Genomic DNA, 6,873 nt, shown 5'->3' on the forward strand with positions numbered 1-6,873 from the left:
TGAGGTCTCCCTGCTGGTCATACTTAAGTGTTTTAGCAACAATAAAAAGCACAACTGAAGTGTCTGACTTTATTTTAAAATGCATTTGGGGTTCTTCTGAGGGTTCTAAAATTCCCGTCGCAGCTGCCCTCTTCAGTCCTGCTGGCATTTGGGGAAACACTCGTCAAATCCGTATTTGGGGCCAAAAATGCCTGTGTGAAAACATCTTTTTTCCTATTGTTGAGTGAAAATTCCATTAGCTAAAAATTCTTGCATTGTGTCCAGTAGAAATACGTATTTTCACTGAAAATATCACCCCAGTGAGCTTGCTTGAGATGTTTACGTTGGAAAGAAGTAAGAGAAACACACGCGCGCGCTCTCCTTCCCTTTCCCTCGTCTCCGACCTCATCCTCCACTCTTTGTTGAGAGCGCGGGAGTCACCTGGCAGGAAACCCACAGTGACAAACGCCACAGCACTGCTCTCGGTCGCAGCGAGCCTCGTCGATGTCATCCCACATCTGCGGTACAGCTGTGCGCTCCCCCACGGTGCGCCTCTCTTTAAGGAAGAGCGCAGCAGCTCTGACTAGCAACTGTGGCAGAGGATCTTGGCACCGGGTCTTTGCAGACTCTGGCCCAACTGGCTGAAGTCAGTCTTCGCTCATTTACCAGCCGGCGCAGGTCTCAGCTGCGGTTTTCAGCTTTGATCAAAGCTGAAGCCCATATCACTGAGGCATCATGTGTGAGCCTGGGTCTGGGAAGACCCAGAAGAAGCACAGAGGGGACATGGAGCAAGGCTGGGCCACCTGCTCCCCCATTAGGATGGGAGGAAAGGAGGCAGCTGATTGCCCTGGGGAGAACGGGGTGTGCTCTGGGGATGAACCAGGAGGATTGGAGAGGGCTTTCCAGGGGACTAACATTCCACCCCACCTTGCTGCCACTTTCCGAGTGATAGATACTGGACGTGGCAGTCAAGGACTTAGAGCCTGGGGAGGACCCAGACACACAGAAGAGCTAATTCTAATGTGTGTCAGGCTGAAGAAGGCACAGATGGGGAAGCCATAAAGAACCCAGGGAACATACAGAGAGGAAACAAAGAAACATCAGGAGAGCCTGCAAGGATAGCTCAGTTGCAAAATCACCCACGAAAGGGAAAGTTGGGGGCGGGGGGAGTGGGGAGCTGCCAGGACCTTCCATTCCTTCATTCAGGTCCAATCATAGAGCACGTAATCATACTAATATCATCGCGCCTACAACATGCAGGGCACACAAATCAGTAAGGAAGAGCTCCTTTCCCCCAGGACATCAAGACAGAAACACGAATGACTGTGGGAAAGAATTTGTAAGTTACTTACACGTGCAAAGCAGCAGGGGCGTGGAGAGGTGAGAGGGACCGTGTCTGACTGTGAGAATCGGGAGGGTTCCCCAGAGAAGTTGCTGTTTATCATGGGCTTCCAAGCCAAGGAGGTTTTCCACTTACCGAGATGGGAGGTTGGTTTGGGCATGAAGGAAGCCAGGTACGGAGTTTTCTTTCCCTGCCTGGAGGTCTGAAGGAAGGTGCTCTCAAGACAGGGTTCTTTTGGGATATGGCCTCCAGGTGCTGCTTGGTGGGCTCCCACATTGAGCAGTTATGGGGCAGCAGTCAGACTGGGAACCCAAGAGAGCGCCAAGTGGAGGAGAGCTAGACTTCCCCCAACTTGTACCCCACTTCCCCCCGGCCCTCCTCCCCTCCTCTTCCTCAAGCCCCCAACTCCTCCATGCTGTGCAGCTTTGGGCAAGCTACTTAACTGCTCTCCACCTCCAAGTTCCCCTCTGTGAAATGGGGACATTTACAGCAGTCTCTCATCAGGCCTACTAAAGATGAAAAGGTCTAGTGCTTTGTAGGACACTTAGCAGAATGAGTGTCCACGGATGTCCTTACTGCCCGTTGCTCCTCCGTTCTGGAGTGATCTCATCACACCAGGACTTCATCATTACTTGGATCCTGAGCACCACCCCCGGATCCCATCTGTTCCTGCAGCCCGCCTCCCAGTCCTCTGCCCCTGCCAGCACTCAGCCTGAAAATCCCGGAGTCCTGGGCGCATCACCCTAAGCCCTGCTGTGCCGACCATTACCTCAGACCTGTCAGACCCACTGAAAACAGAACTCGGTATTTTCATCAACCTCTGCTCTTTTGTCCCCGATCTGGGTAATGGTACCACCATCGGGCAGCTGCTTAACCCAAAGAGAGCTCAGACGCTCATACGAGACTCGCCCTTCATCTTCCAGCCAATAAATAGATCTGACTTACTCAAATCCTCTTGATGGATAAACTCCTTTCCCCCCACCCCCCACTGTCGCTGGCTTATCCTTCCTCCTCTGTCCATCCCTTCTGCCTCCAGGCTGCATCCCCTCTCATGCCACAGCCAACATGCATGTCCCATCCTGTGGTCTCATTGTCATAGCCTCCCAAGGCTGTGCGTGGCTCTCTGGGTAATGCCTGTGCCCTTCTACCCGCACACAAGGGTCTTTGCGATCCCGTCCGCCTTTCTAGCCTCACCTTCACAGTGCTGGGCTTCACCTTTGGCACACAGCAGGCCCCCAATAAATAAATAACTGTGGAATGAATGAATGAATGAATGAATGAATGAATTATCCAAGGAAGAACCCCTCCTCTGGCCATTTGGAACTCTCTCTGATTCCCTAGACATGTCATTCTGGAAGACAGGCCTTCTCCTTGCTTTCATCCATTGTCCACCTGGCTCTCTGCACAACTGTCCTCCTCGGGCCGAGATGGGTGTCCCTGTGCACCTTCATGATACCCCAGGTCTGTCCCTCTTTGGGGACTACTCCCTAAGAGTGGTTCGTTGCTGGTCATCCTACTAAACTCAGAGTCCAGAACCATTCATTATTATCTGGAAGTCTCTGGAATAATGCCTAGGCACTGTCTGGTTGAAAACAGGCATTCCATTAATGATTTAGTAACCCAAAAATGAATGGATCAAATGCCAATTGTGTCATATAAACAATAACAACAAAGGGAGAAATCGATGTGGCATCTTTTGGGGTTTTTTTTTTTCTTTTTGGCTTTATTTCTGCAGGACCTTCCAGGACACACCACATTCTGACCCACAAGCATAGACTGGACCATAGTTTCCCTCTATTTTCTGCCAGGCTTCCTTCCTGCGGCCACAGTGACAGGCTCTTGGAAGGCCCACCTTTCCCTCAGATTTCTCATGGTGATTAAGAACTGTCATTGCCACAGCACAGCGCAGAGAAAGCCAACCAGCCTTCACTCGTGGGCTCCACCCGCTGACGGTTGACACGGCCAAGAAAAGTTCATTAAGCCTGGGGTAAGAAAAAGCACGGGGGAAACGGAGATGGAACAATTCCCTCAGGCTTTGGGAGAGCAGGCCTCTGTGATGAAACCTTCCTCAAGGGTCTGGGGAAGTTACGTTATAAAACTGCAACAGACAGCAGGATAGAATTTCACGCTCCCTCCTAGCGTTACAGGGACCCAAACATTTCTCCCGGCTGGAGGAGCACCACGGAGCCATTGCCCAAAGGCACCCTGATGTCCAGGCATTTTCAACCCCGTCTGAATGATGCTCTGAAGATCATGTTTATTCTTCCTGCATAGACGCTGGAGGGCAAGAGACGTTAGGGAAATATACTTCCCTACTCTTGAGTCTGCAAATGGAAGCTGATCAGGAAGCACCGGGTACATTTTGACGTTCGCGTTTTTTCTAAAGGAGCCAGGGGTCAAAAAATTTGGTCACTGTCCCCTGAATGAGTTTCAAATCAACGGGATTGTTTTCCCCATGAGGTGAGCTGGAAAGAGGCAACTTGGGAAGCTCAGAGTAAGTGCAGCGTGCAGATACGGGGAGAGGCTCTGACCCTAGGTGGGGAGGCACCAGAGTGGGCACTGTGAGTCCCACGCCCAAGCAACATGTGTCCAAACCAGGACAATTTTGAGAGCAAATCGAGAAATTATTCCTACTTTCAGCTGGCCATCTGGGTGTCAACCAGCACTGGCCGGGCCGACAAGTGAGCAAGCCTCCGAGTGGTGTGCTCTGCGGATTAAACTCTTGGCAAAGAGGAAAGCGTACCGGAGTTTAAAAAGGCCAAGACATACTTTCTTTTTAAAAACGCTCTCCCTAGACTTGGTTCTTAGGCTGTTCTCCGATGCAGTTTAGACCCAAATCGCAGAGGCATTTCTCATCAGCAAAAGCAGGCAATAAAATATGGGAAGGACTATGAGAAATGGACCAGCGCTCTCATGAAATTCTTTCAACACACCAGCGTGTTTGTAGAAACAGGAAAACATTTAGCAAGAGGTGTGCAAGCCGGTTCTAGGAGCAGTCAGATGATTTGAAGGTGACTCTCATCTGGCCCCCATCGGCACTGATCCCCCTGAAAAATAAGCCCATAAGAGCGAAGCTTCACCTCACATGCCTAAGTGTTTCTGCATCGCAAATATGATTTGTATTCCAATCAGGCGGTTTTGAAAAAAAAAAGGTGAGAAACGGATACGTAACATGTGTGGGGGCAAGTTCAAAGCCTTCCTCAGACTCAGAGCCGGCTGCTCCCACAGCGCTGCCCTTGCCTCTCACTTCAAGGACAAGTAGTTTGAGGCGGGCTTCCTTGAAGCCCAGCACCCCCAAAACAAGAGCACCCTGAAAAGTCTCAAGTCAGGGAAAGCATGAATTCAAAAACCCACAAAACCAACATGGTTATCTTGCAGCGTCTCCTGTTTGCCAGCCGAAGCTTTACTCCTGATCTTTCATCAAAAAAGAAAAAAAAATTAGACCCGAGTCCCCCAGACCCAACATCGCATGCGAACCAGAAGGAGGGCTTCTCTCCACCTCACTCTCCCACCGCAGTGCAGTCGCCTCCCGACGGTGCTCCTGCCGCCGGAGGGCAACGTGGGTTAATGAGGACCCTGGGCTGGGGGCCTCGGGCTCCCTGCTCAGCGGGAAGCCGGCTTGAGAATCTCTCTCTCCCCCCGCCCCTGCTCGTGCGCTCGCGCTCTCTCTCTCTCTCTCTCTCTCTCTCTCTCTCTGAAATAAGCAAATGAATAAATCTTGAAATCTTGCACACTAGGCAGAAGTCTAACTTTGCCTGGCTACCTCGTCTTCCTTCACACAGCAATTTAAGTTTATAAACAGTATTTGGGAGGAAGTATCAAAGGCATCAGAGAATCCATTGTTTCAACACATCGGAGGCCCTCATCCACGAATAATTGTTACAGGAAGCAAGTCCATGTCACAGCTCCCTGAAGACACCTCAAAGGCAATGTTTCTGTCATTACTGGGTGCTGTAACTCATTCAGATAGTTTCAAACTCGGACTTGGAGACCCTGGATTATCGCCAATGAGGGTCATGACATTCCATCTGAAATGGAAAAGGTCCTGCGTTTAATGAACAACCAAATTTTGCCGTGTTCGGTATTAGTCCTCAGTAAGGAGCTAGTATCGATGGGGCTGCCTTTTTTTTTTTTTTTTAAGATTTTATTTATTTATTTATGAGCCAGCACGAGTGGGGGTGGGGGAAAGATGGGAGGAGAGAGACGGAGAAGCAGGTTCCCCGCGGAGCAGGGGGCACCCCCGGGATCACGACCTGAGCCAAAGGTGGACACTTAACCCACTGAGCCTCCCAGGCGTCCCGATGAAGCTTTTTGTATCTGAAAGTGAAGATCCACACTTTTGTAGTCGCTTGGCCCCTGAGCACTTTCTTTGTGCCCAGGGCCGTGCTCTGTGTCCTGCAGGAGCTGTGAATGTGGTTGGGGAGGAAAGACTGAGCTTATGAGAATCATCAGACCCCCAATTCCACGGTACTGAGTCCTTGCAAACTAGAAAGTCTCCAAAAGGTGAGACACTGAGTAGAATACGCCCCTGAGTCAGGAGGCTGCTTCAAACCCCCAGGACAGGGAAGGCATCCCGGGAGCCCTCCGGCACGGTCTGTGAAACACAACTTAATGTCGCCTTCCGGGGACTCCCGCCCTCTTGTTCTCCTGTTACAGCCCCACAGAGCAGAAAGGCACCAGTCCAGTGGACAAGTGAGCTTTGGCTTTCTGTGACCCGCATCGGCCACGTCTCAGGCTCTGCCCCCCATTCCGCGGGCCCCCACCAAAGGCCATCTTGTCTTCAAGCCTCTGCGATATCACCTCCGTGGCAAGAACATTTTTCTCCCTTGAGATTCCTGCTCACAACAACGGTTTACCTTCTGGAAAGAGGAAATCCAGTATTGCCAATAGCCCCAGCAGCAGAGCAGAGTACTGATGCTCTCGAGGTGTTCTCATGTCAAGACCCTCTAAAATATGGCACGGATTACTTGGCCCGTGGGTGCAAACAATGCATGACTACATGAGGAAAGGAGCTCTAACAGCCTTCCCTCCACCGCTGTCTGAGTGTTTTCACTTAGGCAAAGCAAGCAGTCAGCTGCACTTCATTCCTTTCCGACTCCGGTTTTCGTTATCCTCCCTGATAAATCTGTTGCCGAAAAACCTGGATCCCAGCTCCAAAATCTTACTTTAATTGAAAACGAGTCAGTCCTTAACCTCTCGTAACTCCATGGGGTTGATCCATTTGTTTCCAAAGTCTGAACCACTCCTTAACCTTGACCAGGTTCTAACTTTCAGTGTCAGATTCAACTTGATTCTGACCTGTGCGTCAACTTTTTGGAGAAGTCATCTAAAACGCCAAACTCTGCCAACACACGACCATGCTTCAAAATGGGGCTAGAAAGCTCAGAAAACCCTTCATGGGCTGCCACCAGAGAGAATTGGACTGTTTGTGCTCTCCCCTTACCCCCCCCACCCGCCCTTGCATGCAAGACACCCCACAGTCGGCTTCCCACCCCCAGAAAGACAGAGAATCCAGTATCCCCCAAACTTCTGTGATGCTCCCCACCTCTCCA

The sequence above is a fragment of the Lutra lutra genome, chromosome 9, assembly GCF_902655055.1.
Source record: "Lutra lutra chromosome 9, mLutLut1.2, whole genome shotgun sequence".
Lineage (NCBI taxonomy): Eukaryota > Metazoa > Chordata > Mammalia > Carnivora > Mustelidae > Lutra > Lutra lutra.